The sequence below is a fragment of the Squalius cephalus genome (genome assembly GCF_949319135.1).
Source record: "Squalius cephalus genome assembly, chromosome: 5".
Lineage (NCBI taxonomy): Eukaryota > Metazoa > Chordata > Actinopteri > Cypriniformes > Leuciscidae > Squalius > Squalius cephalus.
Window position 1 is genome coordinate 24,864,983 of NC_137126.1, and position 24,480 is coordinate 24,889,462.

The 24,480-nt window shown below is 37.4% G+C and overlaps 1 protein-coding gene across 5 annotated transcripts in view; it reads left to right on the top strand.

Annotated features, from left to right (window-relative positions):
* fam222ba (family with sequence similarity 222 member Ba) overlaps nucleotides 1-24,480 on the top strand; it is a 61,733-nt gene that overhangs the window by 1,572 nt on the left and 35,681 nt on the right. For 2 of the 5 annotated variants that reach the window (XM_079871463.1, XM_079871466.1), the window contains exon 1: nucleotides 7,200-7,375. The exons of 1 other annotated variant lie outside the window; for it this stretch is intronic. The gene's annotated coding sequence lies outside the window, so the exon portion shown is untranslated. Of the gene's footprint in view, nucleotides 1-5,769; nucleotides 5,922-7,199; nucleotides 7,376-24,480 lie in introns of those variants that run through there. 2 more of the 5 variants (XM_079871465.1, XM_079871467.1) reach the window with 2 other exon arrangements.

Consider the following 24,480-nt stretch of genomic DNA (forward strand, 5'->3'; position numbering starts at 1 on the left):
TTTACGAGGTGGTAATTTCATTTGAATTCATATGATTTGAAATGTACGATTGCATGAAGGTCCACCCCTAAACAAAACTGTCACTGCAGGGGCATAAGCATAGCGTAGCCTATGAAACGAATTAGCCACCAATTCGCCAAAATGTTCAATAGTTACAAATTGCTATGAGATTGTGTTGAATAACGAGGAAAACTGGGATTTAACTACCACCTTTGTTCTCACATTAGTTGAACCTTCTCGTAAGCTTTTCTTTTAGCACAAGGAAACATTGCAGTATTTCACTGCAATTCCTTCTATTTTAACAAGATGTCCAGTCATTGCTGAAGAAATGCAGTCCCCATCATTCTTCACTATAGGTTTTTTTCAAGATGTGGCCATGCGTTACATTCACAACACACACATCATCTGTAATTTTGAGGTCTCATGCAACCACAAAATCTTTTTCCACTTCACAACTAGGTCACCATTAGCAAACTCTATGCTTCCACATGGAACTTTTTGAGTAATAACTCCTTTACCACCCATTACAGCCTATAGTGCTATTATGTATACCGTAACTTGGACACATATATGGCATTGTTCTCTTCTCTTAAAAGACTCCTTGTTTGCATGAGCTTTGCGAGATGACCTTTTCTGGCCAGTGTCATGTGGGATTTTATGTGTCTTCGTCTTCCTGGAAACTGAATCCTGGTAATTTACTCCTAAATTCTTAGTCTTCATTTTCACATAAGTCTTATGACCATCTGAATATTCATCCTTATATGTGGTTTTTATCCAGAAAAGAACAGAGCCTCTGAGGAACAAGGGCTGAATACGTTAAACACAATGTCACATTAAAATAATTTATTTGAGTGTCATAATTAAAATGTCACAAAAAAAAAAAAAACTCATTGTAAGATTTGTAAATATGCAGGTTTTGGTCTTGGCTTGGAATCATTTTAAATGGTTAAACAAATAAGAGAAGTTGACTATAACGAAAATAGTTCTGACAGGTCTCGTATATATATATTTCAGTAGGTCTCTCCTCGTCTTTTGCAGTGGAGACAGATACACGCACTCACACACACACAAAGATAAATATGTCCTGCAGTTACAGCACAGCACTACGACCTTTCTGCAGGCAAGGAGGAAAAACAAAGCTGCAGAGATGTTGAGTATACGACAGGCGTATAACAGGAGCTGGCCGAGCCGTGCTGGGTAGCTGCTACTCAGGCACAGACTTGCTCAGCCATTACACATGATTGCAGCACAGCACACAAAGAAACGCAGCTGGGGCATCCTCTGTCACATCCTCATCAAAACGCTTTAGAGAGAATCATTTTAAAAAGCACCCAGAGGTCATATTTTCCAGCCCTGATTCTAAGTTCGCTCTCTGACTGGAGCGGGAGAGAGAAAGACGGAGAAAGTAAGAGGAGGGAGAAAAATCATACTCTATCAGGATTTCGCAATCAATACAACTTGTCTGTGAAGTGGATCAATAATGCATCTCCTTTGAAACAGTCAATCACATCAGAGTTGGGCATAAAAAGCATAATTAGGACCACCGTTCCTTAAACATCCTGCCTTGAAGTCTTTCAGGGCCAAAGAAAGACACCATCCTGTGTCATTAACGTTGTATTATTGTGTGATGAAGCACACTGCTGAGCACTTCCCCTCAGCTGCCTGAGGCTCTGTGGGTGGAAAAAATGACTTTTCTACTGGTCTAGGATCAGTCATCATAACCTTAATAATTGAGCTTCAAGCTCAAGATTTCTATATTTCATTATTCCTGTGCACATAATGGCTTTTTCTTTTGAGAAAGCCTTGTGACCCTGAAATGATTTCCGAGCATGTTCAATGGCCTATAGTCTGAACCAGTGTTCTCTTATTTCTAAATGGCAAAGCTGAGAATAATTAGTTTTGATCACCACTCTACTATGAATCACACAATGCCTTGGTAATGAAAATCATGATGAAAAGTTTCTGAGAGGATGTGCGTTTAAAAGCATAAATATCATTATTCATTCTATCAAATACTGTTTTAAAACGGCAGTGGTCCTACATATGTTGTCTGATGGTGTCGCTGGCTGCTTGAAGGACCACACATTGAGTGTTCAAAATGTATGACTTTTAACCATAGACAGTATATAAACTGGACACAGCGACCCCATAGGTTTCAGTGGAGAAAAGTGAAGTCAATTAGAAGCTCTCACTTCCTGATGGCTGACCGTACTGCGCAGACTCAAACTGAGCTTGACGACGTAGATGTGACGTGAGCAACCCGTCTGTCTTCTAGTAGCTGTGCCAAGAGAAATCTGAATCATTCCCTTCCGAAACTTGCAGAGACGGAGAGTGTGAGTAGGAGGTGTCCATGAGCTAGGAGCAGGAGAAACTTTTGCCTCCACGTCCCCCCGATTGCGCGCGAGCTTCTCCTCCTGTCTATACGATAATTTCTCTACTGTGCGACAGAGAGTCGCGTGGTTATGACGCAATCGTTAGCCTATTTTTACAAAAACTGCGTCTACGGGGCCATAACGTATACAAGGTAATGGAGCCTTTTATACTCGTGTTTCTTTAGAAATAAATAATGGACAAATAGAGTCTTTAAACGCCTCAGATGTAAAGTTATTCGCTGTCAAAGTGACGCCAAAATGAATGGGAGTCAATGGAATGCTAACAGCAGGTGATGGTCCGCTAATCAATGGCGGCGCCCGGGGAAGCTTCAATATTTTATGAAACCCTGCCCCCCTGCTTTTAACAAGTGGAACCAGAAAAGTAGGGAAGGAAGGAAATTCAGTTTCAAAACCTACGTAACAATGTACCAAATTTGCATAATGCCAGCCTATGGTCTTCATTGGCTGACAACGAACAACACCTATTTTGACCCGCCTTCAAACACTGTAGTTTTAGCTGAGGCCTGGAAGAGTTTGGTTCGTATTGTTGACATGTTGAGAAGAGACTGTTTTCAGCACTGCGAATCTGCTTTGCATGCGCTTCAAAAGTATGTGGACTTGATTTTTTGGAATTGGAATTTATACGGAAAAACCTACGCCATCATTCGTATCACTGTGTATCAGGCATTTAATTTCCGACACACACTATAAGCGGTAGACCAATCACAACAGACTGGGCCATCTGACCACCAATCAGAACAGAGTAAGCTCTCGGAAAGGGGGGGATTAGAGACTGAATCTTTGAACAAACCGTTTTCAGACACTGTAAGAAAAGAGGTGATGTGCAGTGTATATTATGAAAAAAATTAAAGCGATATTTTACCTATTGTCGAAGACCTCCAAATCAAAATAAGAACATTTAAAACAGCATAAGTGGGCACTTAAAAAAAAAAATATACTGGCTGATGACTGATATGATACATATATTGTAAAACTTGACATAATGAACATGAAATAATATCTCAGCTGAAGACGTAAAAGAAGTAAAGTGGGAAGCAATGAGTCTGTTCAGGATCAAGGAAGGAATTACTGAAGATAGACTGAGTGTTTTAATTCAGTCTGAGGGATGACTTCCCGAAAAGGTATAAATATCATTCCTCCGATCCTAAGCTGTTGTAGGTGTCAGCATACAGGACATGTAGCAGGAGTGTGCAGATGGAAAATGAGATGTGAAAAATGTGATGGGGAGAGCATTTTAAATGTCAAGTGACTGATGGGCTCCACTGTTGTAACTGAGCTGCTTTCCATAGTGCAGCGTGTATGGAGGATGTCAAGTATAATCGAAAGCATATAGGACGTACATAAATATATAGCAAGCTGAAAGTTTGATGTGTGGAGGCATTGTTGGAATGTGGGAACAGAAACAGATCTATCTATATATATATATCACACATATTAGATATAGCCTATCATCTCTTTCTGTGAGAACATTATTTTAAGAAACAGCATAAATTATTATTAGCCAGTAGGCTAGAGTACATGATGGCCTGGGACACAAAGGGTTAATTCTTCACATGGGGTGTATGAAAGTGGACATTTATGAGGAAAGAGTTGAATTTACTGCATTTTAAAGGGGTAAGGTAAAGAATATTAGGGTAGATGTAGGGAACATTTATTAGGAGGTTGCTAGTGCGTTTCATGTTTAGGCTTGTCTGTCAAAATACAGTTTTAATAGTTTTTCTTGTCCTCTAATGTGGGTCCTTCGTTTTAACACACAAATGTGATACTTTACACCTATGAATTGTGTTTATACTCAGATTGCATATTAGACCGGTAGGTGACGATATAGGCTACACACTCCGCTTGCGTTTTCAGCAAAAATCAACAAAAGAAGAAGAAGGCTTCCGGCAAAATGGCGAACAGAGTTCAATTGTTGTGTTGAGTTCTAGCAAATGTCAATTTTTATATATTTCCCACAGCTATTTTCTCACCTATAGGACGTTTAAGCACAGTTTTTTTTTTCTTTCCAGATTGAAAGTTTTTGAAATATCATGGACTATTTGGTAATAGCCTACCTGTCGAGTCCGGTAATGTATGATGAGGTTTCAAGTGCAACTGTCAAACTCCATATTTACTTCTGGAATGACCAAGCGTGTCTCTGAATCGTTTAATTCAGAGCGCTTTGTAATTATGATTACATTATCATAAAAAATAGCTTACGTAATTAAATTTGCGAACAAATAACAAATCTGACGGGTTTACATCTGTCTGGCTGCAGCACATCAGTGTATGGAGCGTTATATATTATTATATATTATATTGTTATATATAAAGCACTTGATATATTTAGCCTAGCCTACTTTACATTTTTTTTTTTTTTCTAGTGGGAAAATGCAGTTGTCCCCCCGTCTACCAAAAAGTCTTCCAAGTTTTGCTAAGAATGTTTTTTTGCATTATTCTTTTTTTTCGATGAAACTTTATTTTGTATCCTATTTATTGTTGCTATATGTAAATAGTCTGTATTTGTGATAGCGATGTTCTCTTTTTACATAACATGTAGGAACAAATTGACACCAGTGGGCATATTTTAATGTTATACTCTAATAATTGTACCACAAGGGTAAACTTACTAAGTAAGTGAGAATATGCTAGAATAAAAACTGTTCAGAAAAAGTGTTTGTGTTTTATGCTTCTAGCAAAGCATGAACTGAGTGTTTGGTTGTTATTCTACCTGTAAATATTAACTTCCCTTACAGATCATTGAAAACCATCAATCTTTTAGTTAATGAAATGGGTTAATCCCTCCTTAGACAATATGATTATTGACTTCTTGTTGTCATTATGTTTTTCAAGCTATTATTTCTGATAGAGCTAAAGATTATGTATCTGGGTGAACTAATACAATTACTAAAATATAATTTGTCACTTTTATTTTCTGTAATTAAAAAAGAGGATAATAATCTCACAAATGACATTCACCAAGCTGCACTGAGCTATCGTGGATTTGTAGAGAATGATAAATCTTTGCAGTCACAGCAACATGAAGCGAGAAGAAAAAGGGCAAACATTAGATAAGACTATCGTGATTTATTGCAAGTAATAAATGCGTAAATGCGTGCAAGAAATGGTGCTACAAGAATGCTCAGCTCTGAAGTTAGAGTAAATATGTCATACTCAGATTCAGGGAAGATTTGTGGGATTGGCTGGAGACAAAAACTGCCTTTTGCAGAAATCATTATATTTGGCTGCAGAAATTTTGTAAATGCAATATTTAAATTTGTGTGCGAATGTGATTGGTTTTGCCCCTGTGTTCTTTTAAATTGCGTTAAATGTTATCCATGTAAGAAAGAAAATGTTTGGAGCACAGCCATTGTCTGTGACGCGAGCGCTGTAGCGCATGCGCCGGAAGTTGCTGCCGCAGACAGCAACACTGATTCGGCAACGCAGACCAACAACACTAGAAAAAAAAAAAAATCAAAACACCGAATCCAAATAATGCTAATCCAATACGATGTTCTGCGCAATGTATAATGCTATGATCCACGGAGAGTAAGTACAACATGATGATATGATAACTGTACTGATTTTGTGCACGGTTGCTTAGGCTAGCCTACTATCCATCTTTTCCATCAGGCTTATGAAGCAACAAAGGAGTCAGCTCTCTATTTCATTTAGTGTGGAAGAGATGGTTAATAAGCACTTGGCCTTCTACTTTAGGCCAAAACACGGGATTGACGTCAGTGCTTAAAAAAACAATAGTTAAATAGGCTACACCGAAAATCCGCTTTATGTGAGTTGCATTTATTCCAATGTTAATTTGGGGCTACTGAATCCTCATGAATGAATGGATATTTAGCTGCAGTTCTTGTAACTGTGATGTGTTGTATTTCCTCACAAATTGCTCGCAATGTTCTTGTTTTCTCAGCAAATATTCAGCATTTCTAAAGCATAGGCTGCATTTTTATGGACACTTGGTGTTGTTTCAGGGCCTTTTAGAAGGCAGACTGCAGACTTCGCATTTGATCCTCTCGGGGGGAAAATGATATAAATGTATGTCCGTGACCTTTGCTGAATATCAAAGGCGTTGTCTCGAAATGTCACCGGGGATTTCTCCGCCGAGAAGCAGTGCGGTATTTGAAGCTGGGGGTTTTGACAGCCGACAGCAGATTGGCTGGTGGGTGGAAAGTTATAAAGCCGCATATCATTAAATGGCTTATTATGGTTTGTGGAGAATTGACTGCGATCCACATGCACATACATGCACGGTTTTTGTGAACGACGCTTGGCCATTTGGATAGCAATGAATGTACAGTTGCTCCGTCATAAATCTCAGTTGTAGTCTAGCCAGATGGAGTCGTTATAAAGCCTTTGAGCGTGAAAAAATGACATGACTTCACAGGGAGGGCACCCATGCAGCAAGTAATAGTCTTTGCTTCATTCAAATTAAACCGAATGCTGAATTTTACTGGATGCACCTGCTTCATTATAATAGCCTACCAATTGTGTTTGCCTTGAATAGTGCTTTCTGTAAATTAAAAACCCCTGCAACAAGCTTCTTAAAGTCTGCACCAACATGTTTATGATTTAATACGCAATGTTTTGGCTAGATATCTGCTGTTTCAGATGAAAGGGGTCGGCAAGGTAACAAAGGATTGACGTCATGCATCGCATCCGCCCGCATGACTTCCAACTCGAAGTCCCGCCCCTTTTATTTAATGATTGGTCGAACGCGCCGCTAGACGCGTCCTAGTCTAACCGAGAGCCAATCGGAAGAAGGCTTCCGTGTTGATGTAAAATAGTGGGGCGGGGCTAGTTGGCGGAGAAACCAGTGCGATAGACGCTACTGCTCAATCTGAATCTGGTGTTGGTGTCTCCGCGGCTGCCCGTGTTGAATTGGCCACTTTCTGTCGCGGACCAGAGGATCTTTAACCATGCATTTCGGTCTTGTGGATTGGTGCTAAATGATTTCGTCGAATGTCATCCGTAAATAACTGGATCCCGGGGTAAGATTGAAGCTTGTATGTGTTGCTGTAATTTATTCTTGAGCATATGTTTTGATCTCCGACCGTGTTGCGTGTTTTCATCAGAGGATTTAATGCAGTCAGCAGACACTTGGCAGCACTGAGCTTTTCCCATCTGTGTAACTGGCAAACAACATGATTCACTGGCATTCCCTGCATTGCATGCTCAGTAGATTATTATTGCGTGCAAAAGTTTAGCTTTAACATATTTTGAGGGGTGACCGTTGTGAAAAAAAAATAAGTGCAATGTGAAGAGCATCACTGGTTGATCTAATTCTGAAACAATTACTGTTGGTTTTTATATTCAGGTGGTTTGTGTGTGTGCCATGGACTCTTTCTAACCATTCCTAAAAGCGCAATTATCTAAGGCTAGATAGTGTTTATTTGATTTACGGCTCCGGTATCTTGTGCTCACTCAGTTAAACCCAGAGCTTGACATTAGTTACCCACTGAGTGCAGTTTTATATCATTGCGCTGTCTTCTGTCTGCCCTACATTTTCCAAAGGCTGGATAATTAAATTTCAGACTCATATTTCCAGAGAAACACGGTCTCCTATTCTCAGTACAATTATCGAGCGTGGTGAAGGATCATTTTGACATCTGGGTGTAACGTTTCTCTTCTATCATGAGCCATTATGTGATTTGGCTAAATGAATGGATCACGGGGGCAGTGCTTTCCAATATGCATGCCTACTCATACATAAATACATTTTCACTTGTGCATTAGTCCTTTCTGCAGTCACAAAATCCAGAGTAACTAGTCTCCATTTGCTGTATTTCAGTTTGCTTTAACTGATAGGCTGTTCATTTTTACATGACTTAAACTGTATGCATATTATTTTTGGGTGACATGCACAGCTAGCTAGCTTGATTTTCTGCTTTTTTTGGGGGGAAATATTTTCATTGGCGGAGCCAGAGAAGAAATATATGTGTTTACTGACCATTCTTTATTTGAAACAAATTACTCTACATTAATTAGTTGTTTTTAGTGCTGTTGTATAAAAGCAACATCACACTTGTGGTTTAGTACACTTAATATATCTTTTTTTCTGAAGGTGCAATCACCTTACAAAGCAAAGATGGGATCTAGTTTGTAGAACATAGACCTACATGACACAAACCTCAACAATGGTGGCAATCAACTAATGTGAAAAAGTCAGCAAACAGCAAAACAATAATCCTATAACAGTAACCGCATCATTTATGCATGCTGCAGTGCATGCTGGGAACTGACAAACCCTTAACATTTCAGCAATATTGTTCAATTCTTTGTTCAGACAATTGTTTTTGACTAACTGGAACAACATCAGGGGGATTTTGTTGTTGGTCTAACATGGGATTTTATGTAGTTTCATGTAATACACAATTCTTGGTATTCATGACTTAAAAGATTCGTGCTTATAATAAGAACAACAACGCTTATTGCTTAAATGTCAATATCAACCAGTAAGTAACCTCTGCTGATAACAATGTGGTCAGTCACAATGTTAAAATATCTCCAGGTGCTTAGTTTTGCAACTCATGGCAACCTGCTGATGCATTTGATAATTAACACATTCCTCTATGAGTGTATTGAGGGCTTATGGCTGCATTCTTCTCTTTAAGTGGTTTATGTTTAATTGACCTTCCTGTGCTAACCAAGTGGTAAACAGAGTGGGAACAGGCTTGATTTCCAGTGTTTGTCTTTAATGTTTGCCATGAATAGTAAGATAGAATCGCTCATTATAGTGGAAATGCCAGACAGACGCGGTAACCTGTTTTTTGTGAATACCATAAATTCATCTCATTCCAGAAAGAGCTTTTGTACAGCTGGAGAGGAATGATGAATGGTTTTGATCATGTAATTATCACTGATCATATGTTTTATTAAATAGCTTTGTGCTGTGATCAGTAAGTTGTAGCTAAAATTTAAGCATGAGGAAAGTACCAACAATTTGCAGTCATGTGATGTGAGTTCATATTCTGGCTGTTGATTCTTGTCCTTTGCCTGTGAGGCTCGGTGTCATGTTGTAAATACTGATGGTAATCGCTGAGAGAGACACAGACAATCTTGTGATTTTGAAGATCAGTTGAATGAGGTTCAAGTGGACAGATTTCTCAGCTGAAGGAGTCAACAGATGACAAATCACAGCGTAAGTGGTGGAGAGGAACCCAAGTGGCGGCAGTGAAGAAGATGGAGATGATGAGAATTTATGGGCTGAGTGTGTTAATCTCAACCTGAATGTGGTGGTGATTTGTGTGAGTTCTTTTTAACACATTGATCTGGTGCTATTATTATGCACATCTTATTACAGGAAGCTTTCAGATAGGTGGAAAGTTTCTGTTTCCCAAGAGCTTATCTGATCATAATTGTTTTTGTCTATCAAAAGTCCCATTGGCCATTTACATTTTTTTAAAAACATCTAAATGACTGCAAAAATTGTTTCCAGTTAAAAGCCAAATTAAACACGACTCTCAAAGGCTCTCAGGAGTTCTTAATGTTTCTCTGCCCGTTTGTATTATATAACATCTTTTATTTAAATTTTGCCTTTCAAGAGAGCTTGTTGCTCAAAGCTTGCACATCCAGCCTGCGTGTGTTTGTGGTGTGAATGCACATTTGCACAGCTGTTTTCCACTGCACGTCAGCTGGAGAAAAACGCATGTACGCAGGTCTGTGTCTCATCTCTTTCCCCACCTATTGAGTTAAACACCCAGCTGTTAATCCAGGCCACACACACACACACTTTTTCAGTTCTCAACATCTTTAGTTACACTAGGGCCATAAAGCCTCTCTGCCGTCTCTCTCTCTCATGCCTGCCCTTTATATCGCTTCAAACAGACCAGATCTCTCTTTTCCTGCACCCTAAAGCAAGAAGTATCTGTGGCTTGACTCATAAAATCCCTTTGAATGAGAGCAAACTGCAGGTCTGAAGAGATCAGCTGAGAAAGAGACTGAGATAAGCCTGTTAGATGAGAGTAAGGAGTCTGATGTCATTGTGGCCAATTGGGCCATATGCTTTTACTGGACAGGTCTGGGTGGTCTTACAGGGCCTTTGTGATTTGGGATGTCTACCAATTCTCTGTTTTGTTTATGGTTGAACTCTGTTTGTTGTAGGTAGATAAAGAATGGGAATGTGTGTGAAAGAGATTTGTACAGGGGTTTATTTAACTGTTAATGGTAATGTGTGCTAGTGTTTGTGAATTGTGAGTTGAGTTTTTAACAAACATTTTTATGAATCAGACCAGAAGACAAGAGAATATCAATCTAGAGAAGGAAATTGCTAATTGTCTACTTTTCAAAAGACTAATTAATATGTGGGAAAATGGCATTGCTCTCTGTTCAGCACTAAAATTACTACAGTCATGCTAGATTTGCAGGGAATGCAATGTCTGATGAAGTTTTACCCACGCTGGAACTGATAGCCGATAACCGTCCAATTACAAACCACATGACATTTGGTGTTAAAGTCAGCATGAAGAGGAAGTTGCGATTACTTTCAAACAAGAAATAATGTAGGGTGGGACCTGAGTTTGTCCATGTGGAATTGATTGAATCATTGGATTGTTGTAGTTTGCTTGCTGTGATCTCATGTGAGTGACAGGTTGTGTCTCGCGCACGCGCAGAAAAACACTTCATCTGATTTAATGGTGACTTAAATGTAAACCATCTTGAAATATACGTTTGCCCTGCTAATCAGACAGCTTATTTGTAATGTATGCTCGAGTTTAACCAGTTTAACTGTTCTTTTCTCACTTGCATAAACTGAAAATAAGTCCTAAATTTTGACATTTAAAATGTTTCCTACACATGAACGCATTTTGCCAGAGAAGTTTTTTTTATGACAATTGTTTGGGCACCTTTGAAGCAGTACTTGTTCAACCAGGAAGATCAGATAACATATCTGTTAACCGTTAAGGGCATGAGAAAGTCATGAGGTGTGACACTATTCAAACAAAAATGCAGGGCCGTAATGTTTTTGCCATTGTTAGATTAAAATCGTTGTCATGTGGCAGTAGGTGCTGCAGTCATGATTGCTGATTTTAGGCACTTAAACTGCATTAACTAACTGTCTAATGAAACAGAATGACATAATTTAATGCAAGGTGTATTTGATACCACACTGGCTGCATGCTCAATTCTTCCATAATGTGTCTAGAAAAAATGTAAGATTAATAACTACACAAATGCAGGGATCATTTCTTATTCAGTTTTCAACGCAGTATTTTTACTCTAATCCCAGATTTAGTATGTTATTAAATGATTTTGTAAAAAGTTTTCTGTAAATAGAAACCAAAAACCATTCATAATCAAAAGCTTCATTGGAAGGTCAAGTAGATCAATATGAGAATGTGATATTTGTCTTTTGCTTTGTACATTTTTATAGAATAGGCTGTATGGTAATTGGTAACACTATAGTTTAGTGTCCAATTATCACTGTTAACTAGTAGGGGTGTAACGATACATCGATATGGATCGATGCATCGATATAACGTCTAACGATACGATGCATCGATTCCACACTTAAAATATCGATACACCTTTATTTTGACACTCTCCACATTCTCAAGTAAAATCCTTCCGCCAAAGCGCACATTTTCGTTTACTCACCAACCGCCTGCCGGTGTGTAACGTTAATCTCCTCATCTGAAAAAGACGCCTGACTGACTAAACCCTAAACAAGTTTTTTTTCACAAAAGTCGGTATTGTCCGCTGTCAAGGCATCGCGAGTTCATGTTTTACAGCAGAAACAGACAAGCACTCGCACCCTTGTTGGTGAACACAACACGATAAGTCCGTTTTAGCGACTCAGCGCGCAGGTCAGATGTCACTTTGAAAAGACGCGCTGGCTAAGAGGAGTTTCGTCAAGCTGACTAAAAGTGATCCAGGATGGATAATTTCAACGAACTCGTGATATCTTCTTCAGGGCGTAAAAGGAAAATAAAACCTGAAACATTTTCACGAACCTTACTAAAGCAGCTCGTTTAGTGGTGAGGGAAAAACTCTCTGTACTGCGTGTACGTTATCACAACAAAGTTTGTTAGGCGTCTGTCAGTTGAGGAGATTAACGTTATGAAGATTAACCGAGTGTTGTATTATTTATCATAGCAATTACTTGGTTTTGTTTGACTCAGAAAGATGAAATGTGAATGTATCTGCTCTGCTAAAAAAAAAAAATCTTTTAACATATTAAAGCATACTTTCAATTAACTTTAATTTTGTAATTTACCTGTATTTTTTAAGTTATTATTATTATTATTATTATTATTATTATTATTATTAATCAAAACAACCCAGCTGCAGTTTGATTGATATTACTTGGATGCACAATAATAATAAAAAACATTATTTATGAAAATGAACAAGAATCGAGTACTTGCAAATGACCACTTCTGTTATAAATGTCCCAATTGGGAGAGGGTGTGCAATTTTCAAAGAGTTTAATTAAACGTTCATGTTATATATTTCGATTGCATTTGTGAGTTAATAAAAACGTAACTGGTTGTGTGAACATAATATCTAAATATCGATTAATCGATCGATATAGCCCTGAATCGAATCGAATCGAATCGTATCGTGGAATTTTTTGAAGTATCGGAAAATATCGTATCGCTGGCTGAGAGAATCGATATCGTATCGTATCGTGATGAACTGTCCGATTTACACCCCTATTAACTAGATGCTTATTGGCATGCATTACTAGGATACTATTTATTAGTACTTATAAAGCCCATATTAATGCCTTATTCTGCATGACTATATTCTACATCCCTTAATCCTGCCAATACCTAAACTTAACAACTACCTTACTAACTATTAATAAGCAATAATTAGGAGTTTGTTAAGGCAAAAGTCATTGCTAATAGTTAGTCACCAGTGAGAATTGGACCCTAATCTAAAGTGTGACCAAATATGTCACACTATGACAGTCTCAGGGTTAAGCCTGGTATAATTTGGAAAAAAATGAAATGGAAAACTTGCTTATCTTTCTGAGTAGCAGCAGTACTTGATTGATTTATTCATTTTGTCTTCTTCTCTAGAATAAAATAGGAAATTCTTAAATGTCAACCAATGAAATATTCAGATCTGTCATCTGTATTGAGACATCTATATGGTACCTGTAAAGGGAAGTGTTTGCATGCATGTGCCTGAGTGATATGGCCAGTATAATGACACCTATTCTACAGGACGGATTAGATCTGTATTTTAGGAGGGTGTGTGTGTGTGTGTGTGTGTGTGTGTGTCTCATTCTGTAGAAGAGGAACGTGTTTATCCCCTCTGTCTCTGCATCTGTCTGTAAGTTGAGCAGTAGGGCAGCAGTCATCTGCTCTTATCTGTTTACGGCTCTAGATAAGACCTCTGGAACGGGATATCTGACCCTCCCTTCTGTCTCTGCCCTGCTGCATAATGAGGGTTTGCTTGGCAAATTGCATATCTGTCCAGTATAATCTGAAAAGATGCCATTAGCATGGCAGCGCTATCATCTCTTGTTCAGATGCCAGGGCGGCCTGCTGCGTGTTGGCACCTCTGAGGTCATGCAACACTGAGCTGTAGTCGTGAAGAGAAGAAAGTGTGATCTGCCTCCAACTGGAGGGGCCATGGGGCACAATCATGTGATGAAGTCAATTTAGAACTCAGAAGTTCCTCAAAAAGTGCTGGTGTTTGTTTTTACCTTTCACCTCAGCTACTTGGAGTCCCTGTAATCCATGCAAATTTTCTCAAGGAAAAAATAAATCTCTTTAAATTTTAATTTGTATAGGCAACCTACATTTAAATTAAGTTTAACATTTTAAGTTTTTTTTTTTATAACAATAACATTGTAATGACTTTTTAATTAGCCTACATAATTGTTTCTACTTGTTTTTTTTTTTTTTTTTTTTTTTATATAAACATTTAAAGGGTGGCATCTATAGAAAGATGTCGAATATAGAGATATACCGGAAGTGTCAAAATATCCATCTTGCTATTCAGTTTTGTCCAAGTTTTGGAACCTAATTAGTTGAGAAAGATAAGGCATGTTGTGTAACAGTACATTGGATTCGTCTTAAAGTGACAGCAGCCTAATATTCCTGCTGTTGTTTGTCATGTTAATAAAAGAACAAAAGACAAAGAAAATCACTCTCTGCTCTTGACTGAATAACTTTTGTAACTAATTGTAAGCATTAATCTGCATTTAATTTTTACAATGAAGACTATCCAGTGTTATTTTACATTTGATTTCTTTAATTTCTGTATTATTACTAACCTGAATATACTGTGTACCCACCTGAAAAATTAAAGCCGTGTTTATTTCATATCTCTCATTATTCTGTTGCATTTGTGCTGTTGTTTTGTTTGTTTGACTTTGAAATTTTTGAAAAAAAATTATAAAATAAAAAATTTGCATTGATTTTTGTTTGTATATGCTGTCAATTATAGGCTAGTTCATTTAAAGAAAATCTGAATCGGCAAAAATTGGTATTGGCAGGTCACACTTACAAATAAATAGAAAATTGCAATCGGTGCATCTCTAGATGACACATTTTTCATAAATTTGCGGCATTTTAATGTTTTGTTGACAGTAATTTTGACATGATTGCTCATCTTCATCCTTCAACCCTTCTTTGCCAATCATGCTGATTTGCATGCACGCAGATAGCCACACTCCTTTAACAAGAGACAGGCAGATTGACACAAATCTGGCATATTTTTGCTGTTGTTTTGGACATGAGCTATAATTTATGTATTTTTTATGTCAGTTTTCCATTTTAATGTCAAGCTGTTTACAGATGCTACATGGTCTGTTGTGTATGTTGTATATGTGTGTGTTTCATTTGTGTTCTTTTTTTGTATGTGCTATTGAGATAATAAATAATAAAGCTACATCGAGATGACAGGATGATGTGATTGTTGATTCCTTCTGGATCAGAGAACAATATGGCGAAACATCAAAAGGTAAATGTCAGGTTACATGGAGCAGGTTGAGTCCGCTGACAATCAGAGAGATACAGAGGCAGGGAGGGAGTGTGTTGTAGATATTTGGCATGTCTGTTAAATTTGATCATGCCAGCCTCTGCTCTGCCGCTCATAAAAGCTCTTTGATGAATTTTCTGTGCCACAGGCGAGCACTTACTGTCAGCCCTTGCCATTGGTTGCTTTTTATCAGAGGCCAGCCCCATTGGCTGTTAAAGATCTACATCCCCCTCAGGTCAAAATCAGGGCTGTCACACCAGTCAAGCCAACTTCTTCACAGAAATTTCAAAAGATTCAGGAAAAGAGAGCTAAAATCTGTGGGTTTGGATTATTTATTTATTAGGGAGGGAGGGGTATCTTTTGTCTTTTTCCATTTTTTTCTTCATGATAAAAGAGGAAAATAGGACCTATATGGCAATGTGCTGTGCAGTTCATGAGTTTAAGTATTGTGACGTAAAATGTAAAAAAGTTAATTTTTTGCTTATTTGAGATACACTAATATGTTTATTAATGCATTTAGCCAAATTTAATTGAAATCAAATCCATATGGAATGCTGATTAAGACAATTTCACTTTTTGTATGCTGTTAAAGTGGGCTTTGTGTAAGGGATAATGTTATAATTGTTATCGCAGAAACTGGCTGGATGTACATTATCCCGCTTATTGCACGGCTGCTTGCCACATAAGTAAATATTAGACATGAAATATTGACTTGAGTTGAAATATTTCATTACGTCTTTAACGCAAAGCTTCCACAAAGAAAGCGGCTGCTAGCAAGCAGCATGTTTAAACTAGATGGACATTTAAGGGATATGGTACATTCATACCACTTATTACATGGCATTTTGCCACATAAATATTTATGGGGATAAGAGATATTGATTTGAGATGAAAATGTTTTAAAATTGTAGGCTTAAAATTTTGATCTTATAATCCATTACAGTGTACAAAACAATTGTTGGCAGCAGCTGCATTTGTATGAAACAAGAGAGTGAGTCTGCGATACCTGGATGACATAATTAAATAACTACACAAAATATTGATTTAAGTTTTAATATTTTATTAGTTCATCAATTTCAAATCTTCCACAAAGAAAAAGCGTTTCTAGCAAGCGTAGCGCTGACTTCAGTTACCTGGATAAGCCTGTGTTATCAGTTTTTACTAGTTGTTGTTATATATATATATATATATATCCGTATATATATGTTAGCCTACCTTTGCGGAAAATTTGGCATATTTAGATTTTACGTAAATATGTCTGTTTTTCAATAGTCTAGTTGTCACTTAAGTGTTTAAAAAAATGAAAATGATAGGAAAATCATCTAATTTCTTAAAATGTGATGTACCTAAATCAGAAGCTAATAATGTATTACAGAATCATAATAAATAAGTGATAAAAAAAAAGAAAAATCTTTACATTTTGTACCAAATTATCTACAAAGTGTGGGGAAAGTTAAATATTATTGTAGAGATTTGCACTGAGTTCATTGTTTGCATTTCCTGTGTGTTTTAGTTTATTTTTTGTACTTTAAAAATTAACTCAATGTTTTGTTTACGATTTAATATGGAAACCAAGGTACCAGATACCAAAAGTTTGGTGTTGATCCAACCGTATTTGCCACACATCTGTTAGCGCTGAGCCTATTAAAAAGCATGTCTGAGGATTAACGCTGTGTGTTTCTTTCACTATCTCTCGGTTTCACTCTCAGCCTAGTTTTTTTGCAAGCCCTCTTCTGACTAAATACTTTGTCTGTAGCCATGTTTTGTGTGTGTATGTTTATTTCAAATTAAAGGGTGAATGTAAAAGTCAAAAGAGTATTGACCTGGATATCCTGTAAAAACCCTTTCATTGTGCAGCGGCACAAGAGTCCCGCCATTATGCGAATGTGTATGTGTGTAAGTGTTTGTTTAGCGTGTATGTGTGTGCAAATTTCAGAGCGTGTGTGTTATTTCAGTGTGAGGGATCCAGAGGGGAGAATAGGGGCCCTTTATATGGCCAGTGAATTAGTGCTTCTGTTAAAACCCATTGTTGAGAATGCTGAATGTTGAATGCTGCACAGGGCCAAATGGACAGATGACATTTATTCTTGTTGTAGAAAAAGTACAGCGGAATGGATTGCTTTAACCACCATATTTATTTATTTATTTATTTAAAGTATAGTAGAGAGGGCAGGGATGAATAACAGTGCTTGTATGCAATGGTAAGAGAGAAGGTAAAGGGTAAGCATTGACCTTCCCTGGGCCTGAGTGAAAGAAGTCATTCTGAATGGACGTTTGTGTTCAGAGCTGAAGTCAGTGTGTGTTGCGTGTTCATTTTGAGAGTGACTTCTGCCACACTAGATTAACCTCAGCACCTTTGGACATTTGAGGCAGGTCCATCTCCCTTTCACGTGTTTGAGAGATTGGATTCAGGGTGAGAGAGGCGGGGGTTCAGCCTGACATACAGTATTACCGGTGTTTCTTGATCTGTTCTGTTGTGAGCAGATGTTGTTTAGTGTATGACTACCAGGCATGTTTTGTGTGTTACAGTCAAATATGTATATTTATATTTATATATATACAGACCCTTTTAAAAAAATTAGAATATCATGGAAAAGTTTATTTATTTCCAGAATTCCAATCAAAACGTTAAACTTCCATAGATTATAGATTCAGGGCCCACAACTTAAACGATTTCAAGTATTTAGTTGTTTATTTGTACATAATTTGGGCTTCCAGCTCATAAAACCCACGAAAACAGGATTTCAAAAAAAATTAGAATATTACATGAAATCACACAGTAATTACACAGTAATCCCATGGTCATTGAACCAGGTTTTGGATCTTTTGGCAGTGTGGGCAGGTGCAAATCCTGCTGGAAAATGAAGGAAGCATGAAGTGCTCTGAAGATGTCCTGGTAGACGGCTGCGTTGACTCTGGATTTAATAAAGCACAGTAAACCAAAGTCCTCTTTTCTGATGAGAGCAAATTTTGCATCTCATTTGGAAACCAAGGTCCCAGAGTCTGGAGGAAGAATGGAGAGGCACACAATCCAAGATGCTTGAAGTCCAGTGTGAAGTTTCCACAGTCTGTGTTGGTTTGGGGAGCCATGTCATCGGCTGGTGTTGGTCCACTGTGCTGTCCACTCAACGCAGCCGTCTACCAGGACATTTCCAGAGCACTTCATGCTTCCTTCATTTTCCAGCAGGATTTGCACCTGCCCACACTGCCAAAATAACCAAAACCTGGTTCAATGACCATGGTATCACTGTGTAATTACTGTGTGATTTCATGTAATATAAAACATTTTTGAAATCCTGTTTTCGTGGGTTTTATGAGCTGGAAGCCCAAATTATGTACAAATAAACAAATAAATACTTGAAATCGTTTAAGTTGTGGGCCCTGAATCTATAATCTATGGAAGTTTAACATTTTGAATGGAATTCTGGAAATAAATAAACTTTTCCATGATATTCTAATTTTTGGGAAAGGGTCTGTATATACAGTATATATATATATATATATATATATATATATATATATATATATATATATATATATATATATATATATATATATATATATATATATATACACACACACACACACAGGAATAATTAAAGGAATCACAGGAATAAATTACATTAAATTACATTTAAAAAATATAATCATAAAATACTTTTTTCAAAAATCTAAATATATTTGTATTATTTTGTTGTTTTTTATGCAGAAAATTGTTGAGTCCACAACGACTGCCATATCAACAAACAAAGACTACTGAGTGCACCTTTAACAATTCATGAGACTTTGGATTTTAGTAGCCTAATCAATAAGTAGGCGAATGACAGGACTTTTAGTTCATTCCTTTTTAAAGCAAAAACAAAAATGAGAAATGAACTTATCCACTTGTCGACCAACCTGACCCATCCCTTTCAGTCTCTCTGCCTTGAAATTCAGCTTTCCTGTATTTCTTTTAACAAGTTATACTACAGGGCCGTTGAATGCTTGAATCTGATTGGTTGATGAACGTTCTAAGGTGTGCATTATTTTCAGGGAAACGCACAGCTAAAGTAGTTCCAGGCAGGTCTTGACCGCATTACAGTTCCATATCACTTCGCGTAGTTAACTGTAATAACGGAAAATAGGATACAATTCATAACAAGAAAAAACATTTAGCCCCATGCGCTTGATCTGCAATTTTCAATGTCTAGCTTCACAATCAATGGAAACATGCAGTTTAATTTTAATAAATAAAGTATATTCCTATCTATAATCAATAGAAAATTAAACTGAATATAGGCTAAATAAATGGATAGTCCTGCAGCACGGATTTTTATTGCAGATAATATAACAAATAAATAATTATTGATAGGCCTTACTTGTTAAAAGGTAAGGTAAAATAATGCACACCCGAGTGTCGTGACCGCATTACCACCTCGGGTGTGCATTATTTTTCTAATAATTCAACGGCCTGAAGTCAATTATTCAGCTTATACTACAGTTACCACACCTCGAAACATTGTTCAGATTATGTATTTCAAGATGTGAAATTATTAGAAAAATAATGCACACCCGAGGTTGTAATGCGGTCACGACGCGAAGCGGAGTGGCCGTTACACCTCGGGTGTGCATTATTTTTCTAATAATTCAACGGCCTGTCGTGAATTATTCCTTACTTATTCATCCCTGAGACACCTCTTTGTGTTCTCAGACCCTCATAAAGTTCCTTCAAAAAGATCAACTGTTGTGACAACTGTCAGGCCACATCAAGATCTGCTATCTAGAATGAGGGTTTATTAATTACAAGCTGCAGGCTAACTAACGTCTCTGTTTACTAGCCTGTCCACAGCACATGGTCTCACTTTCTCAGCTAACTAATCCAGGAATGTGTCTCCACGCTGGATGAACTCAGCTGAAGGGATCGCATTGCCCTTTAACGACAGGTCAGAGATGAGGAGTGTACAAGTGAACAGCCAAGTCAAGAATCAGGGAGGTGTTATGCAGAATTTGCTGCTTTTGACTGAATCAGATGTTGGTGACGGTTTGTTCGGGATCAGTGGCAATGTTTATCAGTGATGTTCTCTCAAACAAAACATATAGCCTGAGGGAAAGGCAGAATAAGCAGGGCTAACTGCTCATCCTAATGTTGGTTCAAGTGTAAACAGAACGGTTTGTAAATTGGATTTACTCCACAAATTATGTTATTGCTACAGTTGAATCCTCCTGCAGCTTAATGGGCTACAAAAATGAACATTTACAGAATTAAACTGCAGATGTGTATTGGACAGTACTTGGACAGTGGGTTTAAAGCTTTATGCTAGTGTTCGGAAGGATTAGCCTCAATTTACTTGGTGTAAATGCATTCGATTTTACCCTCCAGTTACGTTTTGTGATAGATAATTATAAATCAATCCAATCTATTTAGATTGCGAACAAATATTTACACCTGCATTAGATGCCGTTAGCAATGTTAGTCTTGCAAAAACCACATCAACATTCCCAGAAACATGATAATGTCACAGTCATGTTGTTTAGTTTTCCCAATTATTTCTTACCTGTTACCTTTTCAGTTAATGATCTTTCTCTGTGCATTTAAGCCCTCTGTTCCTTCTGTTCAGTGTCTCATGTTAAAGTAGTTGTGTCATCTTCTGTGTATATTAAAGTTATTCCTGATCGTTCTTTCTGCGTCAAACACATCAACTGTTTCAAATAAGTTATGATAAAATTAAGGTTTTAAAGATGTTTTGACAAAGGATGCACCAATATAAAAATTCTGGCCAATATCAATGAGACGGTAATTTATATGTTATTGCTGATGGCCATTAAATGGGTGATTGATTTTTTTTTATACTAAATTCATTAAAAATAAAACACCAAAAACTTGAATCAATAAGTTTAAACCAGTGTTATTTTAGTATTATTTGAATACTATTACAGTATTTAGTATTTATTTTTATATTTTCAGTTACCTTTTAATTTTAGTTTAAGTTTTAGTAATTTTGTTTGTCATTTTTATTAGCTTTTGTTTCTTTATTCCTGTTTAGCTTTAATTTATTTATTAATTTAATTTAATTTGTATTTTTTATTTTAGTACTTTAGCAACAAACCACAATAAAAAGTTTACATTTTATTATAATTTTACAGATTTATTTCAATTAACAACAATTAGTTTGATTAGTTTTAGCCTTGGGTTTTTTTAGTTGGCAATGTCAACACTTTTAAATTCTACAATTAGATATCACAACATTATAATGTACTGTATAAAGTATGGATATTCATTTTGGGATTGGCTTAAGATTACATTTAACAGTGTTATGAAATGATTAGCGATTAACCCAAATTACTGTAAGTGAATGTCCACTGCAGAACCTGTATTGTTGGAGATTCAAAAAGATCTTGAATATTAAAAGTGTCTGAGAATCTCATAGCCTGTTAAAAAATTCTCTAGAGGCAATTTCTTCACAAGCAAGTTTAGAGAAATGTTAACTTTTAAGATGGACGTCAACAAGGCAAGCCAATAAATCAGGTGTGTTTTCTGAAGGTATGTGATGTGGAACTTTCATGCCTCCCACTGATTTATCGGAGCAGCTCAATGGTTATCAATCTCATGCAGGATCAGACACAGGCCTGGCTCTGAGGACATTGGCTCCCCAGGGCTCAACGCTAAAAGGATTTTTTCTACTGGTGGTTTAAATTTGTACATGCCCTGCAAAGATATGAACTGGCCCTACCAGAATATAAATAAATAAAAGTTTTGTTGTTGCTGTTTTGACCCATGTAACATTATATTCTAATATATAAGCCACCAAAATTTTAGGTACCAGTGAAATTTCACAATTCTTGATTGATTCCAATTTTGATGACAAAGCAAAAGCTACTACCCTAACTAATATAAAGTTCAAATCAAATAAGAATAAGTAAACCAATTGCAAGCAACAGCTCAAATAATACAACGGAACAAAGATATAAATGAAATAAACTGTGCTTTAAGTTTTTCAGGTAAGTCTACCAGTATTCAGGTACAGACATTAAAAATAATCAAACATAAAATAACTCTGCATAGTCTTTACTGTATAAATTAAATATAGATTAATCCTTATTAAAGCTACAAAAGTTGTTCAGTCAAGATCAGTATATAATTTTCCCTGTCTTTTGTTGTTTGATTAACATTAATGGCACAGACAGCAGCAGTCATATTAGGCTGTTGTCACTTTAAGATCAAATTAACGGATCCAATATACTTCAAGCGAAATCGAAGAACGAACTGATGTGACCGACGTCATTTGTGAGTTCGAAACAGCTTGCTAAAGCAAACTCTCATGAAAAGTTTGCTCCGGCTGGTTTACACCTTAGATTAGAACATTGGTCTGTGGCGATATGTAATATGTAGGCTAGGCGATATGTTGGTCTACGTAATATGTAGGCTAGGTGTCCGCTGAGGCTCAACCATCTTTCGCACGGATCGTTATCACAGCATATCACTGGTCACATATTTCTAACTTCTTTTTACCTTTATGCAAAGAATGAAAAGGAACTTTGCGGTGAGTATATCAGGGCCTTAATTAATACTGTTTTATTTCTCATTTGTTTACGTTCAGTTAAGACATAACTGACCGTGTTTACGTGAATACATGCCAAGACAGGCATTTAGACATACTTTTGTTGTGTATATTTTTCCATTCAAGCACAAAAAGACACGAAAGAGAACTCAATTCATTACTCACAAGCTGTTTTCTGTGTACGCGCGTAGACCGAGTCGAGAGCTGTCCGAGACAGAAAACAGTGTGCAAGCAAGTACTGAATTGAGTTCTCTTTCGCGTCTTCTTGCGCTTAAATTTGAATGGTTAAAAATCACATGAATGTTTCAATTGACAAGACTTAAGAACACATGCAAATGATAAACTTTCAGATGCAACACTGGCCCAGGTGACAATTCTATCAACTGTCCCTAAGCATCTTTCACGCTGGCCCCAGGCCATCGGGCAGTCCTTCGTGTCAAGCCCTGCTCCAGTTTGTGGGGAAGAGAAAGAGAGAGTTGTTTGCAGAAGCAGGTGCAGAGAGGTGCGCTGATAGACATGAGGGCGGCTTAATATCCTGTCAAAAGACAAAGATGCCTTCCAGGCTTCTGCCGTCCTGCTTGAATTCTTGCAAAAACAAGTTGATCCGGTGGGCATTATAACTCTAGTGTGCTATTAATGTCTGTACAAGGGATACAAAAGCTACACGAGCTACACAAAGGTCTTGTCTGAGAAGTGTAGTCCTTAGCTACGGGGGCAAGGGGAGACCTTTTGTCAGGTGTCTCTCAGTGATCAATGCAGTGGGTGCACCTTCAGCCATTTCCCTCCTTTGTGCCACAGACCGAATGCAGGGTTACTTGAAGAAACCGTCCATTACTAGAAGCTCTTTTGTGCATGTGTCTTAATGCTAGCTCCGTTTGTTTTGTGCTAGTGTGCATACGAAAGCGTATTTGAAGTAGCCTGTAGTGTTTTGAAGTCAGCTTGGAGCATATAATGTAGAGTCGTATGATGAAAAGCCATCCATGTGACCTAGTTTCTGAAATGCGGCATAGCCTGGCTGGCAGTGAGTAAGACCTACACGGGCAGCATTACGGAGCTTGATTGAAGAGGATGAGAGGGAGCTGAGTGTGTGTGTGTGTGTGTGTGTGTTTGAGAATGTGTGTGAGTCTGCATTCAGTCATGGTTGGGGCCATTTGTCTTCCTGTAGTTGATGTCCCAGGGTCTCATTGCATGCTGACTGTCCCTCTGTGACGGCTTCCTGTAATTTATAGGGGCTCCTGCCCGTAGTCATCCGAGAGCAGGTGTTTCTGTGAAGTGTAGTAGCGTTATCTCTGTGACCTGACAAATATTCATCCTCCCATATCAATGAACACTCTCTGCCTCCATCCACAAATCAACTTCAGTTTAGTGACAACAGAGAAGAACGCTTTTAGTGGTGCTTGCTAAGTGGGGTCATATCCAGTAGCTAGAATGTTATAGAGACTTGAAGGCTTTTTTTGACTTGGGGATACTCAGTCTGAACACCTGACATCTACATAACAACACGCAACAAATATACGGTACATGTTTAGATGCAACATAGTATATATCGCTATATCACAACATGCTACAGCGCAATCGATGTAGTTTGATTCCAGAACAAATCACACTTATGAGCCAGT